Below are 15,416 nucleotides of genomic sequence, written 5' to 3'. Positions count from 1 at the left end.
ATATGTACAAACATATGTACATATATACAGGTGCTGTGGGGAAGGGAAGGAGGTAAGATGGGGGGATGGAGAGGGGGACGAGGGGGAGAGGAAGGAAGGGGCTCAGTCTGGGAAGGCCTCCTGGAGGAGGTGAGCTCTCAGTAGGGCCTTGAAGGGAGGAAGAGAGCTAGCTTGGGGGATGGGCAGAGGGAGGGCATTCCAGGCACGGGGGGATATGCCCTGATTGGGTTGGGGGAGGGTAGTGCTCACGGAGATGGGTTCTGGATGCACCCAGTTCTGGAGAGACCTTTCCTCACTGGAGCAGTGGCTGGGTGGGGGTGGCTTTGCAGTCTGACAATTGCTGGGAACAGGCCTTCCAAGTCTGGCCAGGAGTAGAAGAGACTCTATGGTGATGCTGCACTGCCCCCTGGAACAATCACCCTTAACTAAATAAGGCCCTGCTCTGACGAGCTAGTCTGTCTTGTCGGGTAGAGTATACCAATCAAATATCTATCTCGTTGCTGCTTTCTTGATTTTGCAAGGCAGAGGAAGATTCTCCCCCCTGAGTGCTTAGTAAATACCATAATAATTATTCTCATATTACATGTTCTTATTAAGCCATCCTGAATATGCGACACAGAAGTGGTTCATGAAATGAGTGAGGGGCCAGTGGTGTCTGCTGCTGTTGAGGTTTGATATTCTGCCCCGTGACCATAGACTGCCAACCTGCAATGGCGTGCCACCTCTAGGCCTAGCTGAGGACCGGGTGATAGCGTGTGGGTGGCTCAGCGTAGCGCTTTGTGCACAGTAAGCGCTCAATCAATGCGACTGAATGAATGAAACCATCACCATTACAAACACTTCCGTAGCAGGGCACACCTTTTCCCTCTAACCATTGGTGTCTGAGCAGTGCTCATCTGTAATGGCAGGGAGCCCCAAAAGGGGCAAGACTATTTTCCTGGCCACAGAGGGCAAGAGAGCCTCTCTGTGACCCTCATACCAGTGGGTGCCATCTCACCAGCATCACTGTAGTCTTTGAAACAAAACAACGTGGCCTAATGGATGGAACGTGGGCCTGAGTGTCAGAGAACCAGGACTCTAAACCTGACTGTGCCACTGATCGGCTGTGTGATCTTGGGCAAGTCACTTAACTTCTGTGTGCCTGTTACATCATCTGTAAAATTGGGGATTAAGACTGTAAGTCCCATGAGGGACATGGACTGTGTCCAACCTGATTAGTTTGTATCTACCCCAGAGCTTAGTATGGTGGCTGGCACCGAGTAAATGCTTAACATACCATTAAAAACAAAAAAACCTATTAAGCAGGAGGGATCCTGGGATGCTTGCCCCCACCTCTCCAACCCCACAGCCCACCAGAAGGGCCCAGTCCCTGGGTGGTAATAGTAATTATAACAACAGTAATTGTGGTATGGTAATAACAACAGTAATTGTGGTATGGTAAGTGTTTACTATGTGCCAAGCAGTGGGGTAGACAACGGGTAATCAATGAGAAGCAGCGTGGCTCAGTGGAAAGAGCCCGGGCTTGGGAGTCACAGGTTGTGGGTTCTAATCCAGGCCACTTATCAGCTGTGTGACCTTGGGCAAGTCATTTCACTTCTGTGCCTCAGTTCCCTCATCCGTAAAATAGGGATTAAGATTGTGAGCCCCATGTGGGACCACCTGATGACCTTGTATCCCCCTCCAGTGCTTAGAGCAGTGCTTGGCACATAGTAAGCGCTTAATACCCTCATTATTATTATTATTTGAGGGCCTACTAAGGGCAGAACACTGTACTAAGCACTTGTGAGAGTATAATAAAATAGTAGACATGGAGCTCACAGTCGAGGGAGGAGACAGACAAAACAGGTTTGTACTTAAGTGTTGTTGGGCTGAGAGTGGAGTGAGTATCACATGCTTAAAGGCTACAGATCCACGTGCACAGGGGACACAGAAGGGGGAGTTGGGAAAACGAGGGCTTAGTCGAGGAAGGCCTAGTGGGAGAGATGTGATTTTAATAAGGCTTTGAAGGAGAGGAGAGTGGTCTGGTGTATATGGAGGGGAAGGGAGTTCCAGGTCACAGGGAGGATGTGGGAAGGGGTTGGTGGTGAGATAGATGAGATTAAGGCACAGCTAGCAAGCTGGCGCTAGAGGAGCAAAGTGTGCAGGCTGATCTGTAGTAGATCAGTGAGGTAAAATAAGTTGGGGGGAGCTGATTGAACGCTTTAAAGCTACGGGTAAGTAGTTTCTGTTTGTTGCAGAAGTGGACGGGTGACCACTGGAGGAGTGGGGAAACACGGCCTGAACTTTAAAAAAAAAACATGGTCTGGGCAGCAAAGTGAAGTATGGACCGGAGTTGGGGGAGACTGGATGCAGGAAGGTCGGCAAGGACGCTGATGCAGTAATCAAGGTGGGACAGGAGAAGTGCTTGGATCAGCTTGGTAGCAATCTGGATGGACAATCAGGTTGGACCGTGTCCCACACAGGGCTCACAGCCTAAGGGAAAGGGAGGCTAGGAGTTGAATCCCCATTGTACAGATGAGGGAACTGAGGCCCCAAAAAGCCAAGTGACTGGTCCAAGATTTCCGGGCCGTCAAGTGGAAGAAGCGGGGGGGGCACTCGGGTTCCCGCCCCCCCCCCCCCCCCCCAATCCGGTGTGCTTTCCACCAGGCCCCACGGCTTCGAGTCGCGGCCCGGGGCCCGTCCCCGATCTGCTTGGCTGCATCAGCCGTAGCGCTTAGCGCAGTGCTTGGCCCCAACAGGACGTCTGAGGCAACCCTTCCCCCTCCTCCTCCTCGTCATGATTATTCGCGCCCCCCCCCCCCCCGCCCTCGCCTCAGCGGGGCCGGTCCCCGACTTCCACGAGCCCGGTCGGGGCGCGCGAGCGGAAGTCCCGCCTCGCCAGCTCGAGGAACAGCCCTTTCTCTAGTCAGAAAGGCGCCACGGCTGCCGGGGGACCAATGGGCGGGAGAGGCGGGGCTGGGAGCCACCGGACGGGAGCGGGGGCTGAGACCGTTGAGGAGGAGCCGGAGCTGTCGCTGGTATCGCCGCCGTCGCCGCCGCTCCTCCCGCACCCGAGCGGAGCCGTTAGCGCCCCGCCCTCCCTCACCCGAGGAAGGAGCCCCGGGCTTGTCCGCCCGCCCGTCTGCAGGTGAGGCCGGGGGCCTGAGGAGGGCGGGCGGGCGGGCGGCGGGACTAGGCCGCGGGGGAGGCCTGGGCTCGATTGGCCCGCGGGCCCACACGCACCGCCGCCGCCGCCGCCGCCTCGGGGCCTGCGCGGGCGGGAGAGGAGCGGGAGTGAGGCCGGAGGTGGGGGACCCCAGCTTGGAAGGCGGGGCTCGCGGCCCGACTAAATCGGCTCGACCCGAAAGGTTCGGGCCTGGAATGGCGGCGGGCCTCTAAAGGCGGGGGGGCGGGGAGAGACTCCGTGTTGAAGGGGCCGCGCCGAAGGAGGGTGAAGGCCATCTGGATGGGGCAGCGGCGGGGGCGGGGGGGAGAGCGGCAAAGAACCACGGAGTCGAATTCCTCAGAAGCCCCAATGGGGCCCTAGCAGAGCGCTGACCTAGTAAATGGATCCAGTGTGTGGGCCCCTTTGGGAAGGATATCCGGTTTGGCTGCTTCGACTGGGAAGGATCGAGCCGTTTGGGGGGCCCTCCGCGGAGTGAGGCCGGGAGGGAAAATCCCGAGGCCTCCGGGGGTCAGCCCCGGCTTGGGCTGGAGCGCGTGGTTTGGGGGCCCTCTGGCCCCTCCACCCGCTTTTTTTTTGCCAAAGATGGTATGAACTTGAGAGTGGGCAGACGCTCTAGGAAGAGAAACAATAACGCTCTGTCCTCGGGAAAGCGGCCTTCGCTGCGAAAGGTCAGCCGGAATGAAAAGTTCCCCTCTTCCCAACGGCGATCTGTCTGAATATTTACAAATTCTTCTGCAGAGCCGTCAAGGGCAGGGAAGAGTGGTGCAGTTTGGGACGCTGCTTTGGAACTCGGGAACCCCGTAGAATAGTTTGCCCCAAGCCCCGGCTGTGGAGTTGGAACCAAGGTGGTGATTTTATTTCGCTTTGTAAAACTCGGAGTGAACGTTACGGGTCTGGATAGTATCGTCTCAGGTGTGCAGGCTGCTAGGCGCGGGACTGAAATACGGCCAGAAAGCCAAGGTGTCTCAGCCATTACGGAGAAGGGCGGCCACAAAAAAAAAAGAGCATCTGGTGTGGATACCGCTAGTAATGAGCGTCCATTAATCACCAACTTTAATGAGTCGGCCAGAGAAGGGAGGGCAGAATCAAGTCTCACTGTACTGGCTGCCTAAACTCCCTTCAGGTTTTTCCTTCCTTCACTCTCCCCCCCCCGCCGCCCCCGGCTCTCCAGCCCTTGATGCGCCATTCCTCTCAAGCCTTTGAGTCTGCATGGGAGTAGGATAAAACCAAAAATATAAAAGTGGCCTGTTATGCAGTCTAAGCCTGGCAGGATGTACAAGTAGGTTAAATTTAAAACTTCGTCCTCAGAATCCTCTCTAATCATGGGTTTCCAGAGCATTGTCCTTTACTGATTTTCTTCCCCACTCAGTTCCTTCTGCATCTTTGGCAGGCCCTTCCCCCCGCTCAACCTTTTTGCTCACTGTGGGTCTATCTCAGAGCATGGTCAAGACCCTTTAACCTAGGGTATGGTTATCTTCCTCTCCTGCTCCCTGCTCCCACTTTTGACTAGCATTTGAATGCAGAGGATTTCTAGGTCTGACTTTTGGCTTATGACTTCTTGTCTTATGCCACCTAATCTGATGTATCAGTAGGGACCATCTCTATATGTTGCCGACTTGTACTTCCCAAGCGCTCAATAAATACGATTGAATGAATATGCCCGGATGTCTGTCTCAAGATCAACTTGGCATTCATTTATCTGTTCTTTCTTGCTTGTCCATGTGGGGAGAAATCACTCTTTCGTTTCCACTAGGTTAGGAATCTCAAGCTGCCTTTGGCTTGCCACTGGGCTTTTATCACCATATTCAAACAGTCCTGCTTCTAAAGCCCTGCAAAGCTTGATGATTTTTCTCCATTAGTTTTGGTCCACTTACAACAGAACCGTGAGCGACTTTCCTCCCTCCTTCCACCTCTTACCCAGCTAAACTTGACTAATCCTCCCGGCCTCTGGGCCTCGGACTAAATCTTGGCCGGGCTCGGTCTGGGGCGGGGTGGTTGCACCTGCCATTTCAGACTTCTACAGACCAAAAGCCCAAACAAGCACAGAAACTGGTGCCACCACGTAACTGCATAAGCACACATGAACATTTCTCTGTGCCCATTGGGACGAGAAAACCCAGCCCCCCTCCAGTCTGGGCTTGGCTGAGGCCAGGCCTACTCTCAAATCTTCAGCACTGCTGACTTCCACCTTCCACAGAACTTTCCACCATCTCCTCTTTCCTATTTTTATTCCATTTCATTTACTGCATTCCCACGTGGTCTAGAGAAGCAGTGTGGCTCAATGGAAAGAGCACGGGCTTGGGAGTCAGAGGTCGTGGGTTCAAATCCTGGCTCTGCCAGTTGCCAGCTGTGTGACCTTGGGCAAGTCACTTCACTTCTTTGTGCCTCAGTTCCCTCATCTGTAAAATGGGAATTAAGACTGTGAGCCCCCCCATGGGATAACCTGATCACCCTGTATCCTCCGCAGTGCTTAGAACAGTGCTCTGCACATAATAAGCGCTTAACAAATGCCATCATTATTATTATTTCAACATCTTCCGTTAATCAGTCCCTGTTCCCTTTACCATAACTCCATGATCACCTCCCACCTCTTCCACATTTTTCTTTCTAGACTGTAAGCTTCTTGTGGGCAGGGAGCATGTCTATGAACCCTGTTATACTCTCCCAAGTGCTTAGTGCAATGCTCTGCACACAGTAAGAACTCAATAAATATGATTGACTTTCCTAGTGCCAAGACTTCGTAGCCACCTAATGTCTTTATCTCATTAAAATCCTCTTCTCAGATCTAAAAGGGCAACTCCAGATAGGTGGGTTGGGTTGAGGTCGACTGTCTCCCTTAAAAACCGGTTTAAGTCGATTGCTGGTTTTTATCGAGGGCTTACTGTGTGTAGAGTACTGTACTGAGTGCTTGGGAAAGTACAGTAGAGGTGGTAGGCACGAGCACTGCCCAAAATTTTAAGTCTCTTGCAGGCCATATCTGGAGAGGAAACCCTTGATGAGCAGAAAGGATGTATAGGTCTGTATAATTGTGAAGTCCTCAGGGGTCAGCACTGACTCTCTGTTCCATTCAGAGCCTCACACAGCTTGTGTGCTAGCTCTCTTCCTCCCTTTGAAGCCCTACTGATAGCTCACCTCCTCCAAGAGGCCTTCCCAGACTGAGCCCCCTTTTTCTCTCCTCCTCCCCATCCCCCCTGCCCTACCTCTTTCCCCTCCCCACAGCACCTGTATATATGTTTGTACAGATTTAGTACTCTATTTTACTTGTACATATTTACTATTCTATTTATTTTGTTAATGATGTGCATTTAGCTTTAATTCTGTTTGTTCTGAAGACTTGACACCTGTCCACATGCTTTGTTTTGCTGTCTGTCTCCCCCTTCTAGACTGTGAGCCCATTGTTGGGTAGGGATCGTCTCTATATGTTGCCAACTTGTACTTCCCAAGCACTTAGTACAGTGCTGTGCACACACTAAGCACTCAATAAATATGATTGAATGAATGAATGAATCTTGATTATACAAACAAGACGTTAGGGACATTTTGGTAATGTAGACTGTGGCCTCTAGACTGTAAGCTCCTTCTGGGCAGGGAACGTGCCTGCCAACTCTGTTTTATTGTTACACTCCCAAGCACTTTTTACAGTGCTCTTCACACAGTCAGTGTTCGATAAGTTTTTTTTCCTAAGGTATTTGAGCGCTTACTGTGTGCCAGGTATTGTACTGAGCACTGGGGTAGAAACAAGGTTGGACACAGTCCAAGTCCCACATGGGGCTCACAATCTCAGTTCTCATTTTACAGATGAGGTAACTGAAGCACAGAGAAGTTAAATAACTTGCCCGAGGTCACACAGCAGATAAGTGGCAGAGCAGGCTTCAGCAGCCGGTCCTTCGGACTCCCATGCTCTAACCACTAGCCCATCAAATACCATTGACTTGATCGATCGATCTGTCGGGGTCCCAGTTTTATAAAGTTAATTCATTGATTCTCAGAACATTATCATGCTGTGCCCTGGTATCGAGTCATTCATGGCTTGAGGATATTCTCGAAAGGCAGATTATAAAGGGGGAGCAAAACAAATCAAGTTAATCTTTGGTTGGATTCCAAATACTGGGATTTTCTTTCCAATTGCAGTGGTTATGACAACCTTTGCATGGCCTCTCTGACTTTAAATCCCCAAGATAAAAAAAAAAAAATCAACGAACTGCTCAAACAAATGCCCTTTCCCCAAAGGCTTAGACTTAAAAACCAGACTGCTTTCAACACAGGCCTTGGAGTGCTAGGAGGTGGATGTTCACCAAGCTGCCACCCAGGGGGGCTGGGAGTTGCTGGACACTCAAGTACACGAGTCTGACACAGCTGCCTGGATTGGAGATGGAAAAACCCAGAAAATAAGGGTCTTTGCCTCTCTAGCCTGGATGGCTTGTTAGCATCTGGAAAGAAGGGTTGCTCAGGGAAGAGTCAGTGTTCAGGATCCTTTAGGGATTTCTGCTGAGGAGTCCATGGAGGTGACTCTGGGAGGTATAAAAGGGTGGGGGGTGGGGAGGGGGAATACCTGCCTCTTTGCCTGCACCACTGAAATATCTGGCTCTGCCCTCCCCAGGGCCTCCATGTCAGATGGTCCCCAAAAGCCATGGGGACCGCCTACCTTGCAGAAGGTGAGGAGCCAGCCGAGAGTCGTTATGCCAGGACCGGCTTGCCTGTTGTTCTGTGCCGGAGAGCCCCACGTCTTCATGCTGAAAGGGCAGCGGTCCCCCGAGTTGGTGTGCCGTTGTGCTCACCGCAGTCTCCTGAACTGAGGCGAGCCGCGGATCTAGCTCTGGCAACTGGGCTGGCTCGTTCAGCTCTGTTGCCCGTTTGGAATGCTAGGGTTCCAGGCAGCAAGCTGGCACCTGTGAATTTCAAGCACTTCCTGGACTAACACTAAAGTAGAAGGTGACTCTGAAGGAGGGAACCCTTCAGGTCTTTGATTTCCACCCCCCTCACCCCTGGAGGGACATTTCGAAGAGGTACTTGTTGCAGGTCCAATGGGATCCTTTACATCCGGTGTTCAGTCTACACCCCTGAGGCTCAATATTAAGTTACAAGCGAGATTGAACTCTGACCCCTGAGAAAGCTAAACCTGCCTCTGTTCTTTCCGGGGTTCTGAAGATAAGGTGGGAGTGGTGCAAATAGCGTAGCTGATTAATAACAATAATAGTGGTATTTGTTAAGTGCTTACTATATGCTGGGCGCTGTACTAAGCATTGGGGTGGATATAAGCAAATCAGGTTGGGCACAGTCCCTGTCCCACAGTCTCAATCCCTATTTTACAGATGTAACTGACGCCCAGAGAAGTTAAGTGACTTGCCTGAGGTCACACAGCAGACAGGTGGCAGATCTGGAATTAGAACCCATGACAACCTGACCCCCCCACCCCACCCCACCCCGGGCCCTTGCTCTATCCAGTGTGTTTACAGTTCCTGCAACTTTTCAAATTGTGACTTCACAGGCAATCCCAGACTCTTTCACTATATACCAAGTCATTTTACTTATTTTAAAGGCAGGTGACAGCATTCTCAAATCCTGCAGCACCAGCTTGAATACTTTTTCTTGTTGTGGTGACCAAAATCAATGTTCAGGCCTACGGCCCTTTGACACGCTAACTCTTTTAAAAATTGTTCCGACACAGTCGGTTGTTCAACAGCTACCTCCACCCCTAGACAGATAGGTGGTCACACTGTCACCGGGTAGAGCTCTGCATGGGCTGGACTGAGCCCAGTCCATGGAGCCCTCAAGTCCCCAGACGGGGGGGGAGGGTTGGGCTGGCATAGAGGGGAACCTACTCAACAGGAATCAAACTAAAAGACAGAAATTTACTTCCGACTTTCCTTTGCTCTTTCCAGAGGGGGATCTCACTGCATGTTTCCAGAGATTCCTGGCAACTGTTTAAAGGGCTGGGTCTCCTCTAGTTAGTCAGCCAGGGCAACCGGTAAGGCTTGTTTAAAAAAAAAAAAAAGATTGGGGTTTGGAAGGGCTGGATCCTGAATTTGGGATTGGACCCTTGAAATCTGGCCTGGGCAGACCTCTCCCTGTAAGGCGCATATATCTACCAAGAAGTAACCCAACGAAGCGTGTACCATTAAATGGAAATGTCAAAGGATGCCAAACAAATGGCAAGTATTCACCAGCAAAGCTGCATTAGTACAAACTGTCAAGCCCAGTGACCATTGATTAGTCCAAAAGTCCATCTTGCCCTGCCCTCTGCTTTTTTTCCCCTTAATTTGCACCCTTGCCATTCACAACGTTTTCCTGTCGTGAAGCCCCAGCAACAGTAAGAGTGATGGTAGTCAACAGCAACCCCCTGGGGAGGTATACTGCCTGGGCTCAACTGCTAAACCTTCACCAAAGTGGCCAGTCACTTCCCTGAGACTGCTTAGGCTGGCCTTGGAAAAGCAATGGGAGCTGGGATTCCTTCCAAGGAATTGGCTGTGGTGACAGTGGAGCAGTCCTGTCCCGGGCAGGTGGCAATCAAGCCCATTGACCTGTCCTCCCCTGAAAGTTGTACCCATCAATGACAGGTGGACGGCCAATTTCTCTGCGTACTAATTTGCGGTTGAAGTGAAAACTGGGTGAATTGGAAATAGGAGAACCTTGAATTTGGGATGCCTGACTTGCAGATAAGGTACTTTAAATCTCATTGTACTACTACTACTACTGTGTTGTTTTAATTGTTCTAGAAAACATGTATTGAGCCCCACGGAGTTTAGCAGTATGCTAGTTGCTGGATTGTTATGGATTTCACATTATTTTAACACATCATAATCACTGAGTGGCTGCAACAAATCCACCTTTTTTTATAATACACCTAGTTCTATAATTGAGGAGAACCTCGTGTTCAGGAAAATTCTTCCCATGTTGGACACCGCATGCATCTGTACAGTCATTTCTTCTGACACTACACTGTGCTGCTTCCCGACAGGAGGAGATGGAAGAGCGTTCCCTAGTTCTGACATCATGTTCTAGCCGAACTGCAGAGTGAAAACATGTTATGGCAGAACAGAGTGGCTCTGGTTCTGGCCTTCAGGAATGGACAGTTTGCCTAAGCAATCACTAGGTATTTGAGGACCAGCAGTGTGCAAGACACCCAGCAAAACACTTGGGAGAGTTTGGTAGCGTAAGGAGCTGTGATCTCTACCCTCCAGGGGTAGCGGAGGTGGAGGACACAAAATAATTTACAACCAGGAGGTGGAAGAGAGTTGGAAGATACATGGGCATGGCTTCTGATTATTTTAGTCACACAAAGTGGTGTGTAGTGGCCGAAAATAAATTTGAGCCACTGCAGAAAGAGGAAAATAGATAGAACAGCATGGTCAAAAGTAAACTACAGGCAACAAACTTGCTGAGCTTGGTTGTCAGATTTTCTGCTCCAGTGCCATGAACTAATGAGTTCCCAATTAGTGACGAGAGCCATGATTTTTGAAACCGTTCCAGAGCAAATCCGAGAGCATGATGCCAGTATGGCCACCAGAATGTCTACCTGGGGACTTTTCTGGTTGGGAAAATCTGTCTACTTCTGCTTATCAACTGCATTCATTGAGCACCTTCTGTGTGCAGGACACTGTCCTAAGTGTTTGGAATTGTCCAAAAGAAATAAGACTGATCTGCTCTTTCAGATCTCTTGCAAAGAGGCCATTACAAAACAGCCCCTGTGAGGCCAGGCTAGGAATGGCGGCGTTCCCGAATGCAGACCTGCCATGATTGCCGCCCCCGAAGTTGAGCCCCAGTCCTGCTCTTATAAGTTGGGAATTTCTTTGTGGGACCCCACAGTCTTGGCAAGAATTGCCAGTGGAACAGGAACTCTTGGCCAAGTACAGGGCTCTGCACCCAGGGGGACCTTGATTGTGGGTGAGACGGCTCAGAGACTGAATGTCCCTTCAGTTTGGGTCTCTTATCAATTCCTCCTCTCTTCCCCCAGCAGAGGAGAGGGAAGAAGTCATGGCGGAGGACAGGAGGCAGCCCATTTTTGGATCTCGTAATGGTGTTGTTGCAGTACTGTTGTGCAACACCCTTCGGAACCCAAGAGTGGTACCTTATACTAGGTGATAGTGAATTTAAAACCAATTAAATTCAACTCTTCCAATCATTTTAAACTTCACTGCTTAGGAGTAAATCCAAGGAAGTGTGTCATGGTAGCTGAGTCATTTGGCTCAAGATGAGATGATGCTAGATATAGACTGGCTGCTGCCAGGCTTCCAATGCTCTGCGCATAGTAAGCACTCAATAAATACCACTGATTGATTCCAGCTGTCTGTAAAGTCAGAAATCAAGATGCAAGATATTTGTAGAGAGCACCCATTTGTGAAAGTTCAGGAAGGCTGGGGTAAAGTGACCCTGGCCACCACTTGCCCAAAAGTCCTGACTCTACAAGCTGTGCCTGGTCCTGCCTGGTTCCTCTACTGCATGGTGGATGCTGCAGGAGTGGAGGGGCAGCAGTGCCCCTCTGCTCCCCCGAAATGGAGGGGAGACCACATTCAAGGTGAGCCATTGGTGAGGGTAAACTTTTGTTCTGGTGCAACATTATTTTACTGGGTTTAGGAAGCACCGGTGCTATGCAAATAAGGTGATTTCTTTCTCAGAGGGATGTAGGAGAGGGGGAGGCTGTATTTTGTCCATTTTAGAGGAAGAAATGGGCAACAAGCATGTAAAACATAAATGGCCACCTCCCAGCAGCCCTTTTACTTCCAGGTCAGAAATAGTTATAAAACTCAGCAATGATGAAAGTTAGTAGGCCTCTTCACCGCACCCCCGACCACCACAACCTTGCGGTAAGAAAATCAGTGTGCACTGCCATCAGTGGAAAAGCATCCTTACGGAATTTCAGACTACATATTGGAAATAGTTTTGCTTTGGTCTTACGTCTTCTGTTTTCTAAGTAGGAATGGCACTTGTCATTATGATGGAAGCTTATAATCGTCAGTTTCAAATAAGGGTTTCCATTAAAAAAATAGGATGCTAAAAATCTGCTACTTGAACAACAGAAACCACTTCGCAGAATGTGGAAAGAACTCCTGAATTAGAAAGTGTTAAAATTTCACTTATAGCATTTGCATTAGGTCAGGTAAAAACCATTTTTGAGGTTCTCCACGCCCAGGGAATCTGTGACTGTGGGAAGTTGTGCACTGTATCAGTAGATACAGGAAGGGTTTGGAGAAATTCCCAGGTGAAAGGTCTGTGGTGGGCCACTAGTGGGGATGTTAGAAGGTCCTTCCTTCCCTCTCTCCATCCTTCCCTCCATCCCTAATCATGGAGATGGGCCTCCGGGAGGGCAACTCGGTCAGTCAGTCAGCAGTATTGACAGCTTTACTCTGTGCAGCGCCCTGAACTAAGCACTTGGGAGAGTACAGAGTTGGTAGACATGGTCCCTGACCACAACGAGTTTACATCAAAGAGAAGACAGACATTAAAATAAGTTGCAGATCTGTTCATAAGTGCTGTTACAAGGGCTGAGGGTGGAGTGAATATCAAGTACTTAAACGGTCAGCACAGAAAAGAGAGGGAGTAATAATAATAATGATGGCATTTGTTAAGCACGTACTATGTGCCATGCACTGTTCTAAGCACTGGGGTATATACAGGGTAATCAGGTTGTCCCACGTGGGGCTCACAGTCTTAATCCCCATTTTACAGATGAGGGAACTGAGGCCTAGTGAAGTGACTTGCCCAAAGTCACACAGCTGACAAGTGGCGGAGCCGGGAATAGAACCCGTGACCTCTGACTCCCAAGCCCGGGCCCTTTCCACTAAGCCACGGCCGCTTCTCATACGATATCACACGATAACTCCGAGCATCCCAGAGTATCGGGCTGGCGGGGCCATTTGGGCTGACCCGGCAATGGAACTGGACACGATCTTTACGTACAGCCTGGTGTTCCAGCGCCAACAGTTGGCACCAGAGGATTTTTGGAGGAAGTTGAATAGAGGCTTGCTTGGGGTAGACTGGAGCCCGTTAAGAAGAGAGAGTCTGGAGACAACTCCAAATGTTGGTTATGGAAGAGCAGTAACTGAGTAAATAAGTCTGAAGTTTCAACTGAAAAAACTTCAGTATGTATTGTCTTTGGTGGTGGCTTCTAGGCCCTAATTCAGCTTGGCCCAAATATTACCCGCCTAGTCTATCAGACAGTGATATTTATTGAGTATTTAACTGTGTGCAGAGCACTGGACTAAGCGCTTGCCCTAACAAAGTAGAGGTAGTTCACTTCACAGTGAGTTGGTTTGACAGTGGTGACAGGCATAAGTATCTGCCTCAGCCAGCTTTGGTAAAAGCAGCTGTTCACTTCAACTTGGTGTTTTAATGTAGCTGCCAAATTAAAATCCTACTTTTAAAAATGTATAGGCTAGACCTAAAAATGAAATCTACAGCTGTCTTTGAGTTGTGAATAATTTATATTAAGATTGTAGCAGAAGAATGGATTTCCTCTAGACTGTAAGCTTGTCATGGGCAGGGACCATGTCTACCAATTCTTATAGAGTACTCTCCCAAGTCCTTAGTACAGTGCACGGCACATAGTAAGCGCTCAATAAATATGATTGATTTCTTGGAGAGAACAGTGATTAAATTGAGAGGCTTCCTGACCAGTGATTTGAGTCAATTTTGATTTAAATCGAATCCCTCCTTGTTTTGAGAGAACCTTAACAACTCAACTAGACTAATGAAGACATCATTGAAATTTTATAATTGGGCCAGGAAGGTTATTTCATCCATTTGAGACTAGATTCCCAGCCGTCAAAATTGGTGTAACCCACAGCAGAATCCAGATGTTCCTTTTAATTTACCGCCCTTCTTTGGACTGTATATTTACTTTTGCCAAAATAAAAATTCTAGTTAGGTTAAAGGCCTCTGGACCAACTTTCTAGCTTTGTGGCTAGCTTGCCTTGGTAATCAATGGTATTTATTGAGCATTTACTGTATGCAGAGCACTTTACTCAGCGCTTGGGGGAGTACAATACAGCAGACTTGGTAGACATGTTCCCTGCCCACAATGAGCTTAGTCTTTAGAGGGGGTGACACATTAATATAAACAAATTATGGATATGTACAGAAGTGCTGTGGGGCTGAAGGCAGAGTGAATACCAAATACCCAAAGCATACGGATCCAAGTGCATAGATGATGGAGAAGGGAGAGGGAGTTGGGTAAAAGAGGGCTTATCAGAGAAAGACTCTTGGAGGCAGTGTGATTTTAATAAGGTTTTATAGGTAGGAAGAGTGATGGTCTGGTGTATATGGACAGTAAGGGAGTTCCAGTCCAGAGGGCGTGGGGAAGAGGTCCGTGTTGAGATAGATGAGGTCGAGGCACAGTGAGCAAACTGATGCTAGAGAAGTGAAATGTGCAGGCTGGGCTGTTTAGGAGATCAGTGAGGTGAGGTAGGAGGGGGTGAGCTGATTGAGTGCTTTAGAGCTAATGGTTTGGAGTTTCTCCTGGAGGTGGATGGGCAACCACTGGAGGCTCTTGACTGGGGAGGTGTGGACTGAATGGTCTTGTAGAAAAATGATTTGGGCCACAGAGTGAAGTATAGAGAGTGTGGGGAGAGACAAGAGGCAGATGCAGTTGCCATGGTGGAAGAGGAATGGGTGGATATTAGTGATCTTGTGAAGGTTGAACCCACAGGATTTGGTGACATTGAATATATGTGAATACATGAGAAGCAGTGTGGCTTAGTGGAAAGAGCACAGGCTTGGGAGTCTGAGGTCAATGGGTTCTAACCCCGGCTCCACCACTTGTCAGCTGTGTGACTTCGGGAAAGTCACTTAACTTCACTGTGCCTCAGTTACCTCATCTGTAAAATGGGGATTAAGACTGTGAGCCCCATGTGGGACAACCTGATTACCTTGTATCTCCCCAGTGCTTAGCACACAGTAAGTGCTTAATAAATGCCATCATCATTATTATTATTATTGTGTGTGTTGTATGAGAGAAGTGAATCAAGGATAATGCCAAAGTTATGGGCTTGTGAGATAGGGAGGCTAGTGCTATTGTCTACAGTGATGAAGAGGACAGGGTTTGGGAAGATGAGTTCTGTTTTGGACATGTTTTAGTTTAAGATGTTGGCGGGACACCCGTGATTTAGTGATTAAAGTACAGGCCTGGGAGTCAGAGGACCTGGATTCGAATACCGGCTCTGCCACTTGTCTGCTGTGTGACCTTGAGCAAGTTACTTCTCTGTGCCTCAGTTACCTCATCTGTAGAATGGGGATTAAGACTGTGAGCCCCCTG

General features: G+C 49.2%; 1 protein-coding gene across 2 annotated transcripts in view; it reads left to right on the top strand.

Annotated features, from left to right (window-relative positions):
* Positions 1-2,980: 2,980 nt before the first annotated feature.
* ELAVL1 (ELAV like RNA binding protein 1) overlaps positions 2,981-15,416 on the top strand; it is a 53,426-nt gene continuing 40,990 nt past the window's right edge. The window contains exon 1 of one of the 2 annotated variants that reach the window (XM_038740677.1): positions 2,981-3,127. The gene's annotated coding sequence lies outside the window, so the exon portion shown is untranslated. The remainder of the gene's footprint in view (positions 3,128-15,416) is intronic. The other variant, XM_038740678.1, reaches the window with a different exon arrangement.

This window comes from Tachyglossus aculeatus, chromosome X1 (assembly GCF_015852505.1).
Source record: "Tachyglossus aculeatus isolate mTacAcu1 chromosome X1, mTacAcu1.pri, whole genome shotgun sequence".
Lineage (NCBI taxonomy): Eukaryota > Metazoa > Chordata > Mammalia > Monotremata > Tachyglossidae > Tachyglossus > Tachyglossus aculeatus.
Note: the sequence above shows the minus strand (reverse complement) of the source record. Positions and strands in the feature narration are given on the sequence as shown.